We start from the raw sequence: 22723 nt of genomic DNA on the forward strand, positions 1-22723 counted from the left end.
GGCAGAATTAGCCAGGATGCTGTGCCATGGATAGCCAGGATGGTGTGCCAGGGACAGCCAGGATGCCATGGCAGGGTTAGTTAGGATGCTGGGATCTCTGGCAGGATTCACTGGGATCTGTGGCAGGATTCACTGGGATCTGTGTCAGGATTCACTGGGATCTGTGGCAGGATTCACTGGGATCCCTGGCAGGATTCACTGGGATCTGTGGCAGGATTCACTGGGATCCCTGGCAGGATTCACTGGGATCTGTGTGAGGATTCACTGGGATCTGTGTCAGGATTCACTGGGATCTCTGGCAGGATTCACTGGGATCTGTAGCAGGATTCACTGGGATCTCTGGCAGGATTCACTGGGATCTGTGTCAGGATTCACTGGGATCTGTGTGAGGATTCACTGGGATCTGTGTCAGGATCCACTGGGATCTGTAGCAGGATTCACTGGGATCTGTGGCAGGATTCACTGGGATCTGTGTCAGGATTCACTGGGATCTGTGGCAGGATTCACTGGGATCCCTGGCAGGATTCACTGGGATCTGTGTCAGGATTCACTGGGATCTGTGGCAGGATTCACTGGGATCTGTGTGAGGATTCACTGGGATCTGTGGCAGGATTCACTGGGATCTGTGTGAGGATTCACTGGGATCTGTGTCAGGATTCACTGGGATCTGTGGCAGGATTCACTGGGATCTGTGTGAGGATTCACTGGGATCTGTGGCAGGATTCACTGGGATCTGCGTCAGGATTCACTGGGATCTGTATGAGGATTCACTGGGATCTGTGTGAGGATTCACTGGGATCTGTGTCATCACTGGGATCTGTGGCAGGATTCACTGGGATCTGCGTCAGGATTCACTGGGATCTGTGTCAGGGCTCACTGGGATCTGTGGCAGGATTCACTGGGATCTGTGTCAGGATTCACTGGGATCTGTGGCAGGATTCACTGGGATCTGTGTCATCACTGGGATCTGTGGCAGGATTCACTGGGATCTGCGTCAGGATTCACTGGGATCTGTGTGAGGATTCACTGGGATCTGTGGCAGGATTCACTGGGATGCTGTTCCAGGCACACCGTGAGCTTGAAGAAAGCTCTTCCTGCAGCATGGAGAGGCCATGTGGAAAGGGAGCAGGGCCGAACCTTGGAGGATACCCGGGAAAAGGAGAAGGGGAATGCATTAGGAACAGACAACAGCCCCTGGGGCAGACAGAGGGGGTCCAGCCCGCAGCTTCCCCATCCCCATTTGGGCATCCCGGGCCCTGCCCATTGCCGGACAGGGCAGCCAGCCCGGCCTCCCAAACTCCTCCCGGAGAAAGGCAAACAGCTCAGCCGCGCGTTGCATAACCAGGAAAAAAGGCGTCCTCGTCCTCGGAGCCGAGTGGCTGCCGGCCAGCTCCGGCATTAAAGTGGAGCAGAGGAGAGCGGGAGGGGAGCGGGATTAGGCGGGGAGGAGACGGGATCAAGTGAGCAGCAGCGAGGGCAGGCTGGCCGCAGCCTCAGCGGGGTCACGGTGCCCAGAGAGAGCCAGGATCCATCCCCGGGGCTGTGCAGGGCCCCGGGGACAGGGGGGAGATCCAGGATCCATCCCTGGGGCTGTGGAGAACCCTGGGGACAGGGGAGATCCAGGATCCATTCCCAGGGCTGTGGAGAACCCTGGGGACAGGGGAGATCCAGGATCCCTTCCCTGGGCTGTGCAGGGCCCCGAGGACAGGAGGGATCCAGGATCCATTCCTGGGGCTGTGGAGAACCCTGGGGACAGGGGGGATCCAGGATCCATTCCCGGGGCTGTGCAGGGCCCCGGGGACAGGAGGGATCCAGCCAGGAGGGATCCAGGTTCCCTTCCCTTCCCTGTGCAGAGCTCCAGTGACAGGAGGGATCCAGGATCCATTCCCGGGGCTGTGCAGGGCCCTGGGGACAGGGGGGAGATCCAGGATCCCTTCCCTTCCCTGTGGAGAACCCTGGGGACAGGGGAGATCCAGGATCCATTCCCGGGGCTGTGCAGGGCCCCGGGCACAGGGGGGAGATCCAGGATCCATTCCCAGGGCTGTGGAGAACCCTGGGGACAGGGGGAGATCCAGGATCCATTCCCGGGGCTCTGCAGGGCCCCGGGGACAGGGGGGAGCCAGGATCCCTTCTCTTCCCCGTGCAGGGCTCCAGGGAGAGGAGGGAGCCAGGATCCCTTCCCTGGGCTGTGCAGAGCTCCAGGGACAGGGGGGAGATCCAGGATCCCTTCCCTTCCCTTCCCTGTGGAGAACCCTGGGAACAAGGGGGAGATCCAAGATCCATTCCCAGGGCTGTGCAGGGCTCCAGGGACAGTGGGGGATCCAGCCAGGAGGGATTCAGCCAGGGGAGATCCAGGATCCCTTCCCTGGGCTGTGGAGAACCCTGGGGACAGGGGGAGATCCAGGATCCATTCCCGGGGCTCTGCAGGGCCCCGGGGACAGGGGGGATCCAGCCAGGAGGGATTCAGCCAGGGGAGATCCAGGATCCCTTCCCTTCCCTGTGCAGAGCTCCAGGGACAGGAGGGATCCAGGATCCATTCCCTGGGCTGTGGAGAACCCTGGGGACGGGGGGAGATCCAGGATCCATTCCCGGGGCTGTGGAGAACCCTGGGGACAGGGGGAGATCCAGGATCCCTTCTCTTCCCTGTGCAGAGCTCCAGTGACAGGAGGGATCCAGGATCCATTCCCGGGGCTCTGCAGGGCCCCGGGGACAGGGGGGAGATCCAGGATCCCTTCCCTTCCCTGTGCAGGGCTCCAGGGACAGCAGGGATCCAGCCAGGAGAGATCCAGCCAGGAGGGATCCAGGATCCCTTCCCTGGGCTGTGCAGGGCCCTGGGGACAGGAGGGATCCAGCCAGGAGGGATCCAGGCTCCCTTCCCAGTGCACAGCTTTGGGGACAGGAGAATTCCAGCCGGGGGGATCCAGCCAGGAGAGATCCAGCCAGGAGGGATCCAGCCTTCCTTCAGAGCCCCGGGGCCAGGAGTGATCCATTCTCCCTTCCCTGTGCAGAGCCCTGGGGCCAGGAGGGATCCAGCCAGGGGGGATCCAGGCTCCCTTCCCTTCCCTGTGCACAGTTCCAGGCCCAGGAGGGATCCAGGCTCCCTGTGCTGTGCAGGTCCCACCCGTGCCAAGGAAGGGTCAGACCCACAGCAGCCACAGAGGCTGCCCTGACTCACTGGTGATAAGAACTCACCCGGGAGAGGCTTTTTGTGTGCGATGGGCTCAGTTTGTGCAGGTTTAACTGGCTGGGCGATGGGGAGGTGCTGAGCCCTTTCATTAGGGCCAGGTGTGCGTGCAGGAATCACAGAGAGCATCTGGAGGAGGAGGAGGGGATGAGGTGCTCGTGTTCAGCACCGAGGCTGTGGCTGCAGAAACCCGGAGCTTTGCTCTCTCTGAGCTGCTGAGCGTGGAGCTGCTCTGGATCTCGCACTGATTCAGCAAGATGTGAAGGCTTGTAACTTTTGGGAGTTCTTGGAAATTGTGCTGCTCCCAGTCAGCAGCTACTCCTACACACAGAGGAGATACACTTGCTTGGGGAGCTTCTGGAGCTCTACCCGCTGGCTGCCTGCACCAGAACCGGGCTGCATTTCATGCTGGGAAGAAAAAGGAGAGATCAAGTGAATTTAGAATTGCTCCAAAGTCTCCATTAGCTGATAATCATTGTGCAGGGCTTAAGCCTCCACTTACCTAGCTGATAACCCCCCAGAGCAGAGATGGGGGGTTCTGCTGTGCCTGCTCTGCCCCAGGAACTGCTGCTGCCCCAGCTGGGAAGGTCCAATACAGACCAGCAAAGCTGCTGCCAGCTTGGGCAGAGCTAAAGCCCAGCTGGGTTTGCTGCCTGCAGAATCACAGAGTTACAGGTCTGGAAGGGTCCTTAAAGCTCATCTCGTTCCACCCCGCTCCTACTATCCCAGATTGCTCCAAGCCCCTCCATGCTGACCTTGAACACTTCCAGGGATGGGCAGCCACAGCTTCTCTGGGTAACCTGTGCCAGAGCCTCATCGACCTCCACAGAGAAGAATTTCCTTCTAATATCTCATCCTCTGGACTCGCTCCAGCAGCTCCATGTCCTTCCTGTGCTGAGGGCCCCAGAGCTGGAGGCAGCTCTGCAGGTGGAGTCTCACCAGAGCCCAGCAGAGGAGCGGAATCCCCCCCTTTGGGTGCTGCTCACACTGTGGGATGGGCCCCACAGAGGTGGGACAGCATCGCTTGTGTTGGCTGCCAGGTCACATCGAGCTTCTCATTCCCAACAGCTCCAAGTCCTTCTCAGCAGGGTTTGGCCCTGGTGGTTACCCCACAGTGTCAGCCCTGGTGAGCAGATCCCACACCCTGCAGCAGGGTGAAGGAGCCCCATCAGTAGCAGATAAGTGTGTTGGGGTTGTTGATAAATAATCCTGACCAGTGGCCAGGCCAAGGCAGTGGGGTCCTCCCCCATCCCCTTGAATTTATCAGGTGTTCTCCAAACGCAGCAGCCAAGGCAGCCAAGCTCACGACTGGTACCTGTGCCCTGAGTGTGCCGCTGAGGATGAGGATGGTCCCAGTGAGTGTGCCGCTGGCCCGGGGATGCTCTGCCTGTTGCCTGCAAGGGGTGGCCCTCACTTAGGGTGGCTGCATTCTGCAACATGAGCTATTTTAATTTTCCCCCCTCTCCCGTTTGAGGGCTCACCACGATGGCTCCCACTCACCCATCTGTCTGAGCTGAGCATTCCACAGCCCGGGCGGCACTGCTGGCGGGGAGGAGATTCAGGGCTGCTCCGCGGGGAGCTGAAGGGCAGCGTGTTTGCTCTCAGCTTTGCATCAAAACCCAGGGTCAGAGCCAGGAATCTGTGTCCCCCAAGAGCCTCGCAGTGCCAGCGCCCATGGCACAATGCCCAGGCTTCCCGGCCTTGGGTCCAGGATCAGGGCGAATCCCGTTTTAAGGCAAAAGGTTATGGGCGGGAAGGAAGCAATCACAAAGCAAACAGCACAGCCTTCTCCAACCGCACACGGCTCCAGCACAATAAATAGAAGGGAAGGGACAAAAATAGCCCCCCGTGTGGCAGCGTGGACACAGCGAGGAAGCAGGGCTGGGCTCAGGGGTGGCGGCGTGTTCTCCTGCCCACCCTGACACCTCCTGCAGTGCTGTGGCTGCCAGGCAATGTCCCGGGGCAGAAATGATGAGCGGGTTCCAGGGCAGGTAGTTGAGCCCTTGGAAAAGTCACTGCAGCCCGCAGCTGAGCCCTTGGAAAAGTCACTGCAGCCCGCAGCCGAGCCCTTGCACAGCTCGCTGCATCCCACGGCCGGGCAGAGCCGGGGCTCTTCCCCTGCTCCCAGCCCCCAGCAGCCGCACCGTAACTCGGGCAGAGGCAAAGCCCAGATGTGCAGGCACAGGGACTGGCTGGGGGCCCGGCAGCCGGGGGAAAAACCACTGCGAGCCTGGCTCTGCTTTTGGGAGCCAATGCAAGCTGCCTTCCCCTCCAACAGAGCCGCCCGTCCCCATTTGGGGTGGGTCGGGAGCACGGCGGGGAGGATGCAAAACGTTCACGGTCCTGTGCAACCCTTGTGAGGGGTGACCAAAATCCTCATGCTGCCCCAGCCCGCGCTGGTTTGCCCAGGAAGCAGCGCCCGGCGGCTCCGGGAGCGGGTCCCGTTCGGGTGGGGGGCCCGGGGCAGCCCCTCCCCAGGCGGCCCCGCTGCCGGGGGCGCGCAGCTGGAGCCCTCCCAGGGCCCTGCCGCTTTAACCTGCCTCTCCCACGTGCTGTCTGGTTGTGCTGGAGACGGTGACGCAGGCAGGACGTCAATGGACGCTGTGGGAGAATTTAGACTTGGAGAGGAAGGGGGGGGCAGGGAGGAAGGCAGCGCTGGCAGGGGCGGGGGGTGCACGGCCGGGGCAGGGGGGACCCCCGCACGCAGCCCGGAGCGTCGCCCCGGAGCATCGCCGGCACTCGGTGCCATCCTGCCCACCCCGTGCCCGGCACGGCTGGCAGCAGGGCCGGCTGCCAGGGCAATAATCCTCCTGCCTTGCCCAAGCCCCCCCAGGGGCCACGTGAAGGCGACGCTTTCTCCCTGCCCGCTGCTGCCTCCCCCCGCATTGTCACCACACGTGTGCCACTCTTGTCCCCGCGCGGCTCGGGCACGCAGCGACCGTGCCGGGCTGTGCCCTGGGCGTGCCAGCCCAGCGCAGGCAGGAGGGCACGGGTGGGCCCGGAATGGGGGTGGCAGAGACACTGGTGGTCACTGGGGCTGTCCCTGGGGAGCTGGGAATGACCCCGGTCATGGGTGGCCAAGGAATGGGGGTGGCAGAGACACTGGTGGCCACTGGGGCTGTCCCTGGGTTTGGAAGCTGGGAATGACCCCGATCATGGGTGGCCAAGGAATGGGGGTGGCAGAGACCCTGGTGGTCACCAGGAATGTCCCTCGGCTCAGGGTGGGGAGCTGGGAATGACCCCGATCATGGGTGGGGCAGGAACAGGTGTGGCAGAGACCCTGGTGGTCACCGAGCTGTCCCTGGGTTTGGGAGCTGGGAATGACCCCGGTTATGGGTGGCCAAGGAACAGCGATGGCAGAGACCCTGGTGGTCATCAAGCTGTCCCTGGGTTTGGGAGCTGGGAATGACCCTGGTCACGGGTGGGCCAGGAACAGGGGTGGCAGAGACCCTGGTGGTCACCAGGAATGTCCCTCGGCTCGGGGTGGGGAGCTGGGAATGACCCCGATCATGGGTGGGCCAGGAACAGGGGTGGCAGAGACACTGGTGGTCACCGGGACTGTCCCTGGGTTCTGGAGCTGGGAATGACCCTGGTCACAGGTAGCCCAGGAACAGGGGTGGCAGGGACCCTGGTGGTCACCGAGCTGTCCCTGGGTTTGGGAGCTGGCAATGACCCCCTGAGTGCCCCTCTGTGCCCGGCTCTGCTCCTCTCCCCATCCCGAGATGGGCTGTGGGGCATCACCCCGAGGGCATCACCCCCACCCTGGGCCAGGGTCCAGCTGATGTGGCACGGCAGGACCCCCATCCCCCTCCCTCTTCCAGAGCCTTCAAAGCTCTTCCAGAGCTTCCAGCTCTGCATACCCATGGCCCTGGCACTGCCAGGGACAAGCTGGAGCAGCACTTCCACTGCAGGGAGGGATGAGATGAGCCACAAACCGTGATTCCTCCCTGTGTTCAACCCCAGTCTTTAAGAGCTGCACTGGTCTCCCCAAAACTCGCATGGAACTCTGCTCCCACTTGGTTCAGAGGGAGGAACGCTCAGAGAGAGACAAAAAGTCGTGGCAAAGAGGCTTCAGATGCTGCTCTGCAGTACAAGACTCTGCTCTGGGCCTCTTGGCTTTGCCCCCAGCCCCTCACCCCGCTCCCCTCCCTGAGCTCTGTGCAGGAGAGGAACAAATATCTTTCCCACTTTAGGTTTTTGGGTGCATTCTTTTTTTGTTTGTTTTTGTTTTAATAGCCTGAGGGTGTAGGTGGCTGCATATCTTGGAGGACCCAGGAGTCCTGCCTCCTTCCTGCTGGCATAGGGCAAGGGAAAGCAGTTTCCACTGTCAAGAGGCTGCACACCAGCTGTACAAAGCAGCAGCCTGGTGTGGGAAGGGAGTTACTCAGCATTTGGTTCCCAAGAGACAAAAAAAAAAAAAAAAAAAAAAGAAAAAAAAGAAGAAAAAAAAAGCAGCTCAAACTGACTTTCCAAAATACTTTGAGGTTCATAGTAATGTTCTCGTCTTTGTCTCATAAATATCCTGGGTTGGATCCTTCCCTCGTTTTCATCCTGTAACTCACGGAGAGGCACCAGAGCGCGGCTGCTGCATGTTATTCTGACTATTTTTATTTTTTATATCTTTGGATACATGATCTCAGTTGATTGGAAAACAAACCCCAGAGAATCCTTGAGGAGAGACTGCAAACAGCTCTTGGTGAGATGAGTAATCCCATCTCTATCTAAACCAACAGCGTCCTAAAAATAGCCTTATTTCTAACAATAAATATAATAAAATAACTAACTGACAACAAACAGCCCCAAAAAGCCAAACACATTGAAAAGTCCACTAGAAATACATATTGGGATGGGGGAAGGAGCCAGCAGGAAACTGTGTCACTGAGTCACAGGGGTGGCCATGCCACCAGTGATGCTGGGTCAGATCCGGCCTCTCTCTCGAGACCACAGTGGCCTCTCACCCTTGTGCTGTTGCTGTCCTTGTCCCAGAGCAGCGTGAGGAAGGCACCAGACCCAGGGGAAGCTGATCCCAGAGTCACCAGCATGCACTGACAGCCCTGGAGTGGGACCCCCTGCCCCAGTTCGGGGTGTGGGTCCATCACCCCAGTGCTGCTCCGTGCCCACCAGGCCCTGAGCTCAGCACACACCTCGGATCATTTGGATAATTTGCCGCCTACTTTCCACACACCAGGAGCCTCCCACACCCAGCGTGTTGCAAAACACCCCCCTCAGCTGAGTCACTGGCATGGGGGAGCTTCTCCCTGCCCTCCTGGCCTGGGATGGGGCTCAGGGCAGAGCCGGCCCTGACCAACAGCTGTGATGGGAGCACAGCCCAGCCCATCCCAGCCCACCCCAGGCCTTTGGGGGAGGAAATTGGGTGTTCTGGGCTTGTGCAGTGTCCAGTGCACGGGGACCATGTGCTGCTGCATTAATGGTTGTGGGCACCATCTGGGTGAAAACATCCCATGCCTGGCAGCTCCCCTGTGACACTAGGAATGCTCATATTCTCAGTGCTCCAGCTGAATGTGACCCAGCAGGGCCGGGACATCCCTGTCAGTGCCCCCTTGAGCTGGGACAGTGGCTTTGTATGTGACAGAGCCATCGCTCAGTGTTTTTACGGGGCACTGGAGCTGCACCAGACTCGTGCTGGCTCCGTGTCACCAGTATGGACGGTGGGCTGCGTTCTGCCAGTCAGGGGAACCCATGAAACATCTGCTGTGGGAGGCTCTGACCCCTGGCACCAGTGTTTTACTGCCAGAAGCAGCCCCCACCAGCCTGATTTTTATTTTTACTGCTTCGTGTGGCACGTGGGAGCCTGCCCAGCCCGCCATGCCTGGGAAAGGACAGCTTGTGCCCCATGCTGACCCCCAGCCCTGCCATATGGCACTGCTCCAGCATTCCCAGCGGTGGGAGAGCTCATCCAGCGGGATCTCCAGCTCCCACCAGTGCAGACCTGGGGTGTAGCTGGGTGGTCTGCATCCCCCCAGCCACAAGGATGCTTGTGCCCACCAGGGACCCTGCTCTGAGGCTGTGGATACGCAGCACTGGACATGGTGGAGAGACAGGAACAGAACTAGTTACCCAACCCCCTAAAAAACAGATTCCTGCCCAAATTCACAGCCCCAAACTGTGCTGGCAGAGAGGGGGGAGACTGTTTGACCTGTTGGGTTTCTTGTGGGTAGCACAGAGAAGTTTATCTGGCTTGCAGCTACTTTAGGAGCTGGGGGACAGCATCGTACCCACAAGGGCTCCGTGCCAGACACACAACTGGGACCTTGCACTGTGTCTGAGTGCTGTACTCAGCATGCTGGCAGCACAGCTGGCACCTTCTGGGGCAGCTGATGGCACCTGTGTGGCTTTAGGGACACCTGGACCCCAATGACCGGCTGTACTGAGCCCAATCCCCCATGGGAGCCGGGCAGAGCCCACCGTGCCCTCATCACCCCGGGGCAGCCACTGTGGCCGCGGGGCTCGGCCGGACACTCCTGCCCAGCCCGGGGAACACGAGTGGGACCCGGCCAGCCCCCGAGGGCGGCCGAGGGGAGCTCCGGGCCCAGCACACCCCGCCGCCGGCTGCCATTGCCCGTGCCCGGCTCAGCGCACCGTCGGGCCTGGCTCGGCCCGGCCCGGCCCCGCTAGGCCGCGGCTCCCCGTGCCCGGCTCAGCCCCCCTTGGCCCCGGTCCCACCCCGTCCCCCCCGGCCCCGCTCGCTCCCCCCCGCCGCGGCCATTGGCCGCCCGCGCCGCCGCCGCCGCCCCTGACGCTGGGCCGGGCCCGGCCATGGTCGCTCCCCGCCGGCTCCGCCGCAGCCCCGGCAGCGGCCGGTCCGCGCCCCGCTCAGGTGGGTCCCTCCCGCTCTCGCGCTTCTTCGCCGTCGGCTTTTTTTCCTTTCCCCCCCTTCTCCTCCTTCTAATTGTTATTTTTAATTATTTTGGATTTCTTTTCACGTTTCGCGATTTCTGGCGCTTACTTCCGAGAACAGCACCCCCCCCCCCCCCCTCCTTCCCCGGGCGGCCTTGGGGGGGCGCGGAGCCCCGCTCAGCCCGGCGGTGTTCGGGGTGGGGGGAACGGAGCGGAGGGACCCCCCCCCGACCCCCGGAGCCGCACGGAGCCGCCCCGAGGCGCGGGGATGGGCGGGGGCGGGAGCAGCAGCGGCGGCGGCGGCGGCGGCGGCAGCGGCACATCCTTCCCCCGCGCCCCCCTCCTCCCTCCTCCTCCCCCCTCGGCTTCAAAACAAACCGTCACCAAAATGGTGCAGAGGTGAAGGAGGGAGCGGGAGGAAGGGGAAGAGGTGGCGGCTCGGCCTGGGCGCTGCGGGGACAGGTGAGGGCGGCGCGGGACGCGGAGGGACGCGGGACGCGGAGGGGGTGCGGGACACCGAGGGGGATACGGGACACGGAGGGGATGCGGGTGCCGGGTGCGGCAGACGGGGATGGTCCCGCTGGGTGCTGCCGGTGCGGTGGGGGCAGCACTGGGGGTGCCCACCCCGCTGCGGGGCGCTGGGCAGTGTCCCCGTGGGACCCCCGTGGCGACAGAGCACGAACCCACCCGCGACACTGCGCCCACCCCGAGCGGGACCCGCTGCGGCCTGGCGGGACGCAGGGAGAAGCAGGGCCCGGCGGATTTCGGGCTTGGGGGGGTGCCTTCCGTGGCAGGACATGGGGTGATGACATGGGGGCTGCGGGGGGACCCGCCGGCTCGGCTCCGGGTGCCGCTGGGGGCTGCGGTTTGATTGGCAAGAGCAGATTTTGGGTAAATCGAGTCCTGGAGCGTCCATGCCTTGGCCGTGCGCCGGCTCCGGAGCCGACAGCTGGGATTGTTTGTCCGGGGGGGGCTCAGCGCCTCGGCTCCATCCCTCAGCGGCCGGAGCACGGTGTCGTGTGGGGCCGAACCGCGTCACCGCTGCTGCCGCGGCCTCCCCGCGGTGCCGAGCGCTTCCCTGGCCGGAGGGACCGGCGGTGCTGAGCGGGGATGCGCTGGCTGACAGGGCGCCCGGCATCTGCGGCTCTCCGGCATCTGTGACGCCCGTGCGACCGCAGCTTATCCCTTCCCTGCGGCTCCCAAACCCCTTCGGCTTTGTCGTTGGTTTTTATTCTTTTATTTATTTGCCTTTTCTCTCCTCACGCCCAAGAGCAGCATCATCAGCTGTGCCACACACGCAGCTCTTACCCCTGCGCCGTGGTACCCCATGGTACCCCCAGCTGTGCGTGGCCACCAGCTGGGTTGTCCCCTCCTAATCCTCCACAAGTGTCGGAGCTGCCACGCGGTTTTGGGTTGTGACTCCCCCTTGCTATGGGCAGGGGTCTGGGCAGGGACAGGGACACCTGTGCTGCTGCAAATTCCCCTGGCACTTCAGCTCAGCACTTCTGCCTGGCCTGATCCTGTCCCTCCAAAGCCCCTTCTCCCGCAGTGCGTGGCTGTGTATGGGTTTTTGAGCTGGTATTGCTTTGCTAAGGTGGGTGTTCTCAAACCTCTGTCCCAGCTCGAAGTCCTGCTGCTGATGGAGAAGGGGCTGTGCCGGCCTCAGTGCGACAGGGATGCTCATCAGGCCAGGGGTGCAGGTTTTGGGTGTAGGTAAGGGTTATTCTCATTATGTTCTTTCCTTCCCTGAGCTGATTCAGTGCAGGTGGCCCCGGCATGGGAGCGCTGAGCTGCCCCTGTCTCTTTGGAGCTCCAAAGCAAGCTGCTCGCCCTGCGCTCAGGATCACTTGAACGGGCTCCTGAAGGTCACAGACCTGTGGATGGGCCTCATGGATCCTCCTTTCCACTCCCACCTTGCCCTTCAGCCCCTGCAGTTGTCGAGCTGAGGCATCTGCACTTGTGCTGGCTCCGAGCAGGTGGCTCATGTCCCCGCAGCAGCAGCAGCAGTGGGGGCCGCCGCTCGGGTTTCGCCGGTGCCTCTGCCACAGCAGGGATTTAACGAGCTCCTGTTGAAGGGACATCAGCTCCCGTGTCAGGTGGCTCGGGGGTTTCCACTCCTGCCCGGGCTCTCCCCCAGCACAAAGCGGCTCGGGGGCTCCTCGTGCTGAGCGGTCACGTCCCAGTGTGTGCTCAGTCCTGCTGGGGGGCTCTCGGCACTCTTTGGCAATAGGTGACCTTGGGCACGTCCCTTTGCTTCCCCGCGCTTTGGTGGTGCTCTTGGAACGAGGGAGGTGGTTGGTGTGTTTAATTCCCCCCTCCTCACTGATATGGGGCTGCTGGCTCCTCTTGGGAAGTGCAACTGCAGAGCTGGGAAGGGCTGTTGCTATTTTGTGCTGTCCCCGAGCGGGCAGGGCGGAGGCATGGACGGTGCTGGAGTCACCCGGGGTGGATTTTTCCCAGGCTGCCAAGTGAAACAAGTGGGGTCTGAGTCTCATTTAATGCTGCAGCCCTTTACTGTGACTCTGGCAACATAAAGGAGCCTAAATATGGTCATAAACTGCATCCACTTCAAGGTCCCTTCGTGCTGCCAGGGCAGCCTCACGGCGGCTTTGTGAGAGGCAGAACAAAGCCGAAAGTGTCGGACGAAAAGTACGGGAGCGGGACCCAGCTGCTGTGTGCTGTGTGTGCTGGGAGCTGCCTGGCAGGGAGGTGACACTGCTGGTGCAGGCCCTGGCTCACCAGGGAAGGATGGGTGTGAGGACAGGGGGAGATGCTGCTTGGCACATCCCGAAGGAGCAGGAGGGCTTCAGCTAGGTGTGGAGGGCTCTGCGTCTAACACCCTGGGCGAGTCGTTTGAACCTGAAAAAGAGTCTGTGATGAGGGGCAGAAATTCCTTTTCCCTCTTTTTTTTTCCAAGCCAGAATGCTTGGAAACCAGGGTCAGGTTGGCATCGCCTGGAGCGTGCTGGGAGGGACCCGCCGTGGGTGCTGCGTGGCATCTCCTCTGTGATGGATTGCAGGGACGTGGCCTTTTTGCGAGTGAAGGGGAAAGAGGCAGCGCGGTGTGGGTGGGTTGCTGACATCCACTCCGCTCCCCTGGACCACCACTGCCCCACTGGGTGCCCCAGCAGCGGTGCTGGGGTGCCGTGTGGAGCTGTGATGGTGTGAGCTGGCCTGGAAGGTGGTGCCTGAGGCTCAGGAAGTGAGCAGGCAGCATCCCATTAAATCCCGTTAATAGCCGGCAGCGCACATGGAGGTGACCCAAGGCACGGTGAGCTGCACGGGCGGCGGTGGGGCGGCCGTGTCGGTGCTGTCCCGGACTTCCCCATCTGCAAGCAGAGCTAAAAATATCCCCCTGCCTCGCCCCGCCGCCGTCCCATCTGTTCCGAGGGTGAGCTCCTCAGGCCAGGGGGCTCTTTCTTTATTTTTATCGCTATTTTGGCAGTTCCTGGCGGCTGAGCCGTGCCGGGTTCAGAGGTGACTCTATTGTAGATGACAGTGCTGCTCCCGGGAAGGTTCAGCTCTGCTGCTGAGCCCGCCGTGGTGAGCAGAGAGTGAGTGAGGAGGAGGAAGGCAGGAGGAGGAGGAAGGCTGGGGAGGCACGGCAACGTGTGGCACTGGGTGCCCTTGGCTGTGCTTGCCCTCTCCTTGTGCCAGCAGGACTGTGGGGTGCATCACCCCCTCACCTCCCCCAGCGCTGTCTGGGACTTCACCACTCACTGTGACTCTCAGGGCTTTAATTTTGTTTTTTCCTTTCCTTTTTTCCTCTAATTAGATAGAAGCTTTCAATAAAAAGCTGAGATTTGTTAATCACTTTGTTTGATCAGAGCTCAGGCGGTGCTGAAGACCTCTAGGTTTTTCCCTCTGCCTGTGTGAGCAGCAGTTTGCTTTTGCTTTCAAGATGGATCTCGCCGTCTGCCTGCCAGCAGCTCTGCCTCCCCGGATCTGTCGCTTTGCATCTTGCACTCCACTTTGCTTTGCTTGTGGTTCTTCTTTAATTTTTCCTTTCCCCTCACTCTTGGTGTCTCCCTGCTGTAGCTCCCCACTGCTTGCAAAACAGACAAGAGCCCTCATCCTTTAAAATATCCTAAAAAAGTGCCCACGTGGAGAGCAAAGGTTTGATAAATACTCCAGTTTGGAGTGATTTACTTTGAGGGGGTGAGGTCTAGGTTTGCTTTCTCTTAAATGAGGGTGCAGAAGATGGGGGACTTGGGTCTGTGGGCTGCATGAGAATATTTTTTGGGGAAACTTGGCCTGTTTTTGTGTGGGTCACAACAAGGCTGGAGGGACACAGCAGCTGCTCCGCGATTCCCAGGCTGCTTCTTAGCTCTAGGTGAGCACCTTCCCCTATAGAAAAGGGGGCAATGACATGAGCTGCACGCAGTACTGGTGGGGATCTGTGTCACCACTCTGCTGGTGGTGACATGTCCTGTTATGGCTGACTGCTGGAATGCTGGAGCAGCTGCTGGGGCCTGTTCCCAGTGCTGGATAACGCCATGTTGCCCAGTGGGACTTCAAATATCTCCGTGCCCCTCCATTCCCCAGCAGAGCAGGTGTGTGGTGCTGCTCTTGTGCTGCCACAGTGTCCTGGTGCACGGTGAGGACGAGCTGGAAGGGCAGGATGGTGCCTGTGCTGGGATGTGCCACCACCCAGGAGCCACCGTGGTGGCCACGCCACCAGTGATGCTCGGTCAGCTCCACCAAGACCACGGTGGCCTCTCGCCCTTGTGCCTTCGCTGTCCTTGTCCCAGACCGGTGTGAGGAAGGCACCAGACCTTCCCACCCGTCCCAAAGCAGCCAGGGGCTGAGCAGCACACGTAGGATTTCCCAGATTGCCGCCAGCCCTTGGTTTTCCTGGAGGCAGCAATGGCCCTGCTGGGGCTGTGTGTGGAGCAGCACCCCAGGCTGACCCTCCTGGCTGTGAGTGGCCAGCAGGAGCTGGAATGCAGAGGTGGGGAGCTGAGCCATCTGTGCTGGCTGTGCCCTGTCAGCCCAGTGCTGCTGGCACCACGGCTCAAGGTCAGAGCCCAGCACGGTGGCTTCGGGCTGCTGCTGGCGCGGGGTGGAAGCTCTCCCACCTCCTGTCCTGAGTCAGTGCTGCCTGGGCTTGGGAAGGGGGTAATTAAATGACCTATTTCTGGCCAGGGAGGAAGAGGAGGAGGAGGAGGAATGGTTTCTCTCTCCAGAGCTTCAAACAGCTTGCTGCGAGCGTCCGGCACAAACCCCAAACCGCTTCCAGCCCTGCAGCCCCCCTGGCTGGGTGCTTGGGGCTGTGGGGAAGGGTGACCTCCCACTGCAGCACTGCTGTTGCATCAGCCTTTTTTGGTTTTTTTGGAAGGAGGCAGGACAAATCCATGGCTCCCAAATTATTTTTTTTTTTACCTTTTTTTTTATTTCCATCCCCATAAAGTAGTAATGAGATTTGGGAAGTGCTACCTGCCTGTGTGGCCAGGTCCTTGACCCAAGCCCACCCCGGGGTTGCCAAGGGATCTTCTTAGGATTTCTAGTGGGATTTCTCCTTCTCCTCTCTCCTCCTTCTGCCCAGGGGGATTATCAGCATCTACTGTGTGATGGATCCTGCAGCTCATGGCCCTGGGGGTGCTGGGGCTGTGGGCCTGGGGGTGCCTGCTCTGGAGGATGTGGTGGAGCTTCAGGTGCAAGGTTTTATTGATGGATATAGGCAGTGGTTATAAATAGCCCTGCTTGGAAGTTTTCATCTTCTTTTTCAAATGGAAGTGCCTTTTGGAACAAAGTGACTTTCCTCCATCCTTTTCGAAAGCATCTTTTTTTTCTCTTCTTATTTTGAAGATGAAATTCTTCTTTTTACTCTTCAAAATTTTTTCCTTTCCGATTTTTGGAAGACTTCAGGGAAAAATTGCTGGGCGCCATAGCCAGGAACACATCCCATGTCGTGCAGGTGGGGAAAATATGTGGGGTCAGATTCATCTGGTTTGGTTTTCCTTAAAAAGGAAATGGAGAATTGGAAATGTTCATGGCATCAGTGAGAATTTAAAATCTGAGGGGCAGGAGTTTGCTTAAACCTGCTGCATCAAGTGTAAAAAAAAAAAAAAAAAGTTAAATAAATTAATTGGATAAAGAACTTCTGTTCACTAAAAGACTGGCAACATTTCTGGGTTTCTGTCTGGAATTTTTCAGTTGTAAAACCTGAAATCCTCCCCCACCCCTAGCAGTAACCTTGAGACATGGTGCCGGAGCAGGAGTTTCCACTGGCAGGGAAGAAAAAAATTACAATAAAGAATGTGGACAAATTATTTTGACTGACCAGGCTTTTTTTTTATTTTGCACGGGCAGTCACCAGGACTGTCCTGCCCTGCAGCTGCTGTGCTCAGTGCTGGGAGCAGGAGATAAATTACTGTGCTGAGGAGCTGGGGCAGGGAATGGCAGGGATCAGGCTCCAGGCATGGGTGCTCTTGGTCCATGGTGGCATCCGTAGGGAAGGATCTTCTGGGACAGCCAGAAATGTGTGTTTTTCACCCAAAATACAGAGGCAGAGTGGCTGTGTGCTTGTGTAACTACAGGTGAGGGTTGAGCTGTTTTGCTTTGTATAAATATCATGATAAATGTCCCCGTGGAGCTGGTACCCACCCAGGCTTCTTGCTGGCATCTGAGCGAGCTGCCAGCCCTGGGAGGAGCAGCCACTTTGTCCAAATTCCAGTGGCTGGGAATGGTGTCCATCCCTGGGGTGCAGTGTCCTGTGGCACCCGTGTCACCTCCTCTGGGTGGGTGGGCACCTGGAGCTGCTCGGCTCGATGAGGGGTGGCTGAAAATCCCTCAGTTTGTGAAAATCCTGGTGTTGCTGCAGCCTGGTTGTGCCACAAGCACCCTCCTGCTGCTGGGAATTCCTGGCTCTGTTGGACATGTGGTGCTTGGAGGGGTTCAGAACTTGCTGGAAGAATCTTGGGGAAAAGCAAAGTGTTTGTGTGTCACCAAGTGTCTGTGGTGCTGGCACCACTGGGGAGGTCATGGAGGTGAGGAGGTGCCTCTAGGCACAGTTATCACAGGCTCATGGAATGGTTGAGGTGGGAAGGGACCTGAAAAATCCTCTCATTCCAACCCTAGGGTTTATCCCAGGGGATAAACCACAGGTTCCCTGGAGACATAGCTCTGCCCTGTGGTAGCAGCAAATGTATTTCACTAACTGGATGTGGAAGAGTTGGGCGAAGGCAGCGTTTATCTGGATGTGGGGCAGTTTTCCATCAAGTTTTCCAGTGAGGAGCAGCACTTGGCATCACATGGACAGATCTCCTCTGTGAGGGCTCTGGGAAGGGCTCGGGGAGGTTGGGATGCAGCCAAATCCAGGCCTTATCTCCAACCTCACCCCTTGGGTGGTGCTTTCCCAGAGAGCTCCACATACCACTGGACATGTGGCTTTGCACGACTGAGGAGGATTTGACTCCCCAACTCCAGGCTTTGAAGCACAGGGATCCATCACGGATCCATCCTCAACCTTCCCTGACTCCGCGGCCGTTCCTTCCCACGCGCCGGCATCGAGCCGCCGGGAAAACTCGCACCTCTCGGCTCGCTCGCTCGCTCAAAAATATCCCCCAGTCCTGCCTGGATGCTGCCAAGATGGGGAGTGGAGCCTGCGCTGCCTCTTAGCAGAAATCTGTCGCCTCGCTCGGCGGTGGGGAGGCTGGGAGGGAGGCTGGGATCTGCCGAGCGCTGAGCCCCGGCGCTTTCGAAAATAGAAGCAGAACAAATGGTTGGAGCAAGATGCTGGTGGTGAAAGGCAGCCAAGGCCTCTTCCCGCGGCAGCTGGTGGCTGCTTCTTGCTCCTCCATCAATCCTCTCCCCCCAGAGCTGGCATTTCCTCGCGGGGGGAGAGGTGAACATCTGGCTCTTGGGGCGGCCTGGGGCGCAGCGATGCTTTATTGGGCTCGGTGTGGCGCCCTGGGGTTTGGCACAGATGAGCTTGGAGCTAGCTGTGAGGATGGCAGGGCAGGAGGAGATTCAGTCGGTGTGAGATAAGGAGGAGATGGTCGGGTGGTGCCAGTTCCTGGAGGGACTTTGTCCCAAAACAAAGGGACACGTGCTGGGTTGAGCTGCGGGCACGCGGGCACGGCGTGGCAGAGGGTGCTGACCTGGTGTCTGACAGCTGAGCTCCCATGGGAGGGGTGGGGGTCTCATGGGGTGAGATCCTGGGGGCTTCTGGGGGCTCCAGGGGTGGTGGGAGCTGCTGGAGAAAGGCCAAGGGTTGGGTTCCTCCTGCTTCCCCATGGGCGCTGCTCTGGAGGGGACAAAGCTGCCTGGCCTTGTGCCAGCCATGGGTACACAGGAGAGGAAAATGGCGAGCCCAGCCCTCAACACAGATGGAGAGAGTTTGGAAAAGTCCTGGTAGTTGCCCTCAGGTCTTCCAGCTTTAGGGCCAGATGAGAGTGTGTGCTTTATCGAGCAGGATTTCCCACCTGCCTTTGTGCTGGAGAGAGCTGCTCCGACTGGACGAGGTGGGAAGGTTGGGAAGATGTTTCCCTTATGGGGAGATGTTCTTGCCTTGTCCTTTCCAGCGGAGAGGACCAGCCACTGAGGTGAGCTCAGCATCTGCCTGGGTGACCTTGGAGAGAGAGGCTGCTTTGCATGTCCTCTGCCCTGCCAGCAGCACTTGCAGCGAGCATCGGGGTCTTTTTGTTATGCAAATGGCGCTTTGGTTTTAGCTTCTCAGAGATAAATACCTTCCAGGCTAAATTTGGAGCTCGGGGCACTGCTGAAAGCGCCCTGATGGCCCAAGGCCTGACAGGTCAGATGCTGAAGGTGGTAGTTTGGGTGTTTGGCTCCCCTTCAGGCACGGAAACAAAACAGTCACGATATTTTTTCCACTGAGGTTATACAAGATTTTTTGCAGCGAGGAGCAAACACCTTGGGTCCTGCTGGGGGTCCTCGGCACAGGATGCCACCCCACACTGGAGTTCCCACTTTGGCAGCGATGTGCTGTGGTTTTATTTAGCTTTTAGAGCTCAGGAGATCCTTTTGTCCCAGCAAGGATCCTCACTGAGCTGTGCCCAGGCACAAGTGATATCTCAGTGCCCCTGACCACCTGGATTTTGTGGTCAGGATCCCTCTCCCACCCCTCAGAGAGGCTGAAGGATGCAGGCTGCACGACCAGAGGATGCAGTGCCAAGTGCCATGCACCACAGTGATATCTCAGTGCCCCTGACCACCTGGATTTTGTAGTCAGGATCTCTGTCCCACCCCTCAGAGAGGCTGAGGGGTGCAGGCTGCACCTGACCACCTGGATTTTGTGGTCAGGATCCCTCTCCCACCCCTCAGAAAGGCTGAAGGATGCAGCCTGCATGACCAGAGGATGCAGTGCCAAGTGCCATGCACCACAGTGATATCTCAGTGCCCCTGACCATCTGGATTTTGTGGTCAGGATCCCTCTCCCACCCCTCAGAAAGGCTGAAGGATGCAGGCTGCACGGCCAGAGGATGCAGTGCCAAGTGCCATGCACCACAGTGATATCTCAGTGTCCCTGACCACCTGGATTTTGTGGTCAGGATCTCTGTCCCACCCCTCAGAGAGGCTGAGGGGTGCAGGCTGCACAGCCAGAGGATGCAGTGCCAAGTGCCATGCACACCACCCCAGAGCTTTTTGTCACCTCCCCTTGTGCGTGGTGTGGAGCTGGCATCCCCAGGGGCAGCGTGGCTTCCTTTGGGACCCCGTGAGTCCCTGGCAGCTCGTCTCTCTTGTGATGGGGTCATGGGCCGTTGGTTGGGCTGCCTTTGGGCAGAGCTGTTTGTGTATGGTTTTATTTTTATTTGTGCGTCTTTCGGAAATTTTTCGTCACAGCAGGTGCCGGTTCAGTGCCCGGCAGCGGGGTGGAAACGTGGCTAAAACTGGTTGGGCTTCTGTTCGTACAGTTTTGCTATTTCTGTGCCACGGGAGAGCTCGAACTCCCTGGGGTGTGCGTGGGGCTGAAGCCATTGGGTTCATGGTTCATCCCTCCTGTGGGCTCATAGATCAGCTGCCAGCCTGAAAACTCACAGACATCAGCCCCAGGGCTGAACCAAGGTGGTGTCACCTTAACACTCAGAGGTATCTCATGGGCAGTGGTGGGCTCCTGGTCCATCCCTCCTGTAGGGTCACAGATCACCTAGCAGCTTGAAAACTCACAGACATCAGCCCCAGGGCTGAGCCAAGGTGGTGTCACCTTAAGAACACCCAGAGCTATCTCATATCCTTGCAAAAACACAGGCAGTGGTGGGTTTTATTCCAACAGAGAGCTGGGCAGGAGCACAGGGATACCTTGGGGACCTGCATGTGGAAAGGAAAGGTGGTAGGAAATAGAGGTAAAAAGAGAGGGCAGCTCTTTTGGAGCTGCTTCTCTGCAAAGTTTTGGCATTGGCTGCGTGCTGAGCTGTGGAGGGCTGGGCTAAGGCCACCCCAAAACAGCGTGGTTGTGCTCAGGAGAACCTTGTGTTCCACAAGGGTTTTTTGGGGGGGGGGATTTAGGACTTGTTGCTGCATCCTGGCAGGGTGGCAGCTGCATCCCCCAAAGCTCTGCGGGGTCTGGAGTGCCCATGCCCAGGGAAGCTGCTGTGCCAGCAATGCCCCAAAGTGGGGCTGAGGCACAGGAGCAGGTCCCCATTCCAGGGAAGAGAAGGCTCCAGGTAAACTTTAGAGTCCTTTCCAGTGCCTAAAGGGCTCCAAGAGAGCTGGAGATGACTTTGGACAAGGGCCTGGAGTGACTGGAGAAGGGGGGATGGCTTCACCCTGACAGAAGGCAGGGTTAGGTGGGCTATGGTGAAGAAGTTCTTCCCTCTGAGGGTGCCAAGGCCCTGGCAGAGGTTGTCTAGGTTGCCCCATGGCCAGGTTAGACAAAGCTTGGAGCAACCTGGTCTAGTGGAAGGTGTCCCTGACCATGGCAAGGGTTGGAATGAGAGCACCTTTATGGTCCTTTCCCACCCAAACCATTCCATGATTCCATGATCCCCTGCATCCCTTCAGCTGTGACATGGCACTGCTCCTCCAGCCTCTGCTGCCCAGGCCAAGGTGCTGCCTTGCTTCTTTTCTTTTTTTTCTTTTTAATTCTTTTTTTTCCCTAAAAATGCATTACCAGTGCAACTCATCCATATTTCCACCACCTTCTCCCTCCTGTTCTCGCACTGAAGTCTATAATGCTGAAATTATAGCATCCCCCTCGTCACCATGGCAACGCTCAGGGATGTATTTAAAAAAAAAAAAAAAAAAAAAAAAGACCAGAAGCCCTCCAAGGATTATGACTTCAGTGAGGGATCAGGCTGGAGGGGAATCTGGGTCATGGCTGGAGCAGGCTTTTCTTCCAGCCTGTCTTCAGTAATTCCCCTTACAGCACCGGGGCCGCGTCAGGGCAGGGCAGGGCAGAGCTGCCACTGGCACCCATGGGTGCCCTCAAGGGGCTCCAGCTGCTCTGGGGGGTGCTGCCTCCCTCTGAATGAGCCTTCTTATTGCCCATGTACACTCTGGGAAAGAGCATCCTCTGCAAGCTCAGGATTCCCACCCAATATTGAGGTGTTTGAACCAAACCCTTTGGATTCCCCAACGTGTGGTGCCTGCAGGAGTGCCAGAGCCTTGCTCCCCCTCCACCCCTCTTTGTGCACTGCAAGCTTTCTCTCTCATCCCCCAAAATAAACAGGACTTTTTAAAATATATTTTTTTTTTACTCCTCTTCTTCTTTTTATTTTTTTTTTTCCTCCCTTTTTCCACACCCCCAGAGCCGCTGTTGCTGGTGGCAGGGAGCCCAGACTCTGTAGGAACTCAGAAATGCTGCGAATCCAAGCCCTGGCTGCCCTCTCAGTTTCGCAATCCTTTGGAAGGGGGGGAGAGAGAGAGAAGGAATAAAATGGGAGGGGATTTTTTTTTTTTTTTCTTTATTAGAGATTTATAGACTTTCCCACCAGTAGGGACAAGGAGCTGGAGCCGAGCGGCCAATTTCCTACAGTAAGTTTCCAACACTGCTCCTCTCTGGCCACTGCAAAACCCTCTGCAGCCTCTCCTCTGGTGGGTTGGGCTGGTTACGTTTTTGGAAAACCATGGGAAATGCTGGCATTTCCAGTGCTGGGGGGGTTGGCAGTGTGAGGGGCTGCTGATGGGGGGGATGGTGGGCCAGCACCTCCCGTGGGCTAGGTGATGCTGAGGGCCAGGAAAAATCAGCTCAGGTGGTACTTTTTGAGCAATTAAAGCCTTTTTTCGACCTGTTTTTTTTTGGTTGCATGTGAACCCTTTGGCTTGGGCTTCGTGGTGGTGCCTGAGAGCTGCTCATGGCTGCTCGGTGCTGCTGGGGCACGTTCCCTTCTGTCCTCATCCCCCTCAGCCATTTGGCCTCTTGAGGTTTGTGGTCCATTTATTTTTAGGTAATTGCAGTGTCCGGGCGTGGAGAGGCCGCTCGGTACCACGCAGCCGGACAAGGGAGGGGTTTGTTGGCCAGTTGTATTTTTAAGCACTTTGGTTTCTTACAGGAGGGAGTTTGTGCAGCTCCTTGTGTGCCGCTGTGGAGGGGCCCAGCCAATGCCACGGTGGCTCCTGTCCCCACAGATGCCATTTTACCCCTGCCTGGTGCTGGGCATGGGGCAGGGTGTGAGGGTTCAGCTCCTGGCCCTGCTCTGCACCCTCGTGCAGGATCTGACCCTCTGCCAGTGCTCCTGCTGGAGGAAAAAATCCTCCCTTAAGCTGTGCCTGGATGAGATCT

The 22723-nt window shown here is 58.8% G+C and overlaps 1 protein-coding gene across 7 annotated transcripts in view; it reads left to right on the plus strand.

Moving 5' to 3' along the window:
• Window positions 1-9959: 9959 nt before the first annotated feature.
• The window catches only part of MEF2D (myocyte enhancer factor 2D), a 109618-nt gene continuing 96854 nt past the window's right edge, over window positions 9960-22723 (plus strand). For 3 of the 7 annotated variants that reach the window (XM_063176220.1, XM_063176218.1, XM_063176221.1), the window contains exon 1: window positions 9960-10022. The gene's annotated coding sequence lies outside the window, so the exon portion shown is untranslated. Of the gene's footprint in view, window positions 10023-10369; window positions 10505-21953; window positions 21976-22723 lie in introns of those variants that run through there. The other 4 variants (XM_063176209.1, XM_063176210.1, XM_063176216.1 and 1 more) reach the window with 4 other exon arrangements.

Source organism: Melospiza melodia, chromosome 25, assembly GCF_035770615.1.
Source record: "Melospiza melodia melodia isolate bMelMel2 chromosome 25, bMelMel2.pri, whole genome shotgun sequence".
NCBI classification, from domain to species: domain Eukaryota; kingdom Metazoa; phylum Chordata; class Aves; order Passeriformes; family Passerellidae; genus Melospiza; species Melospiza melodia.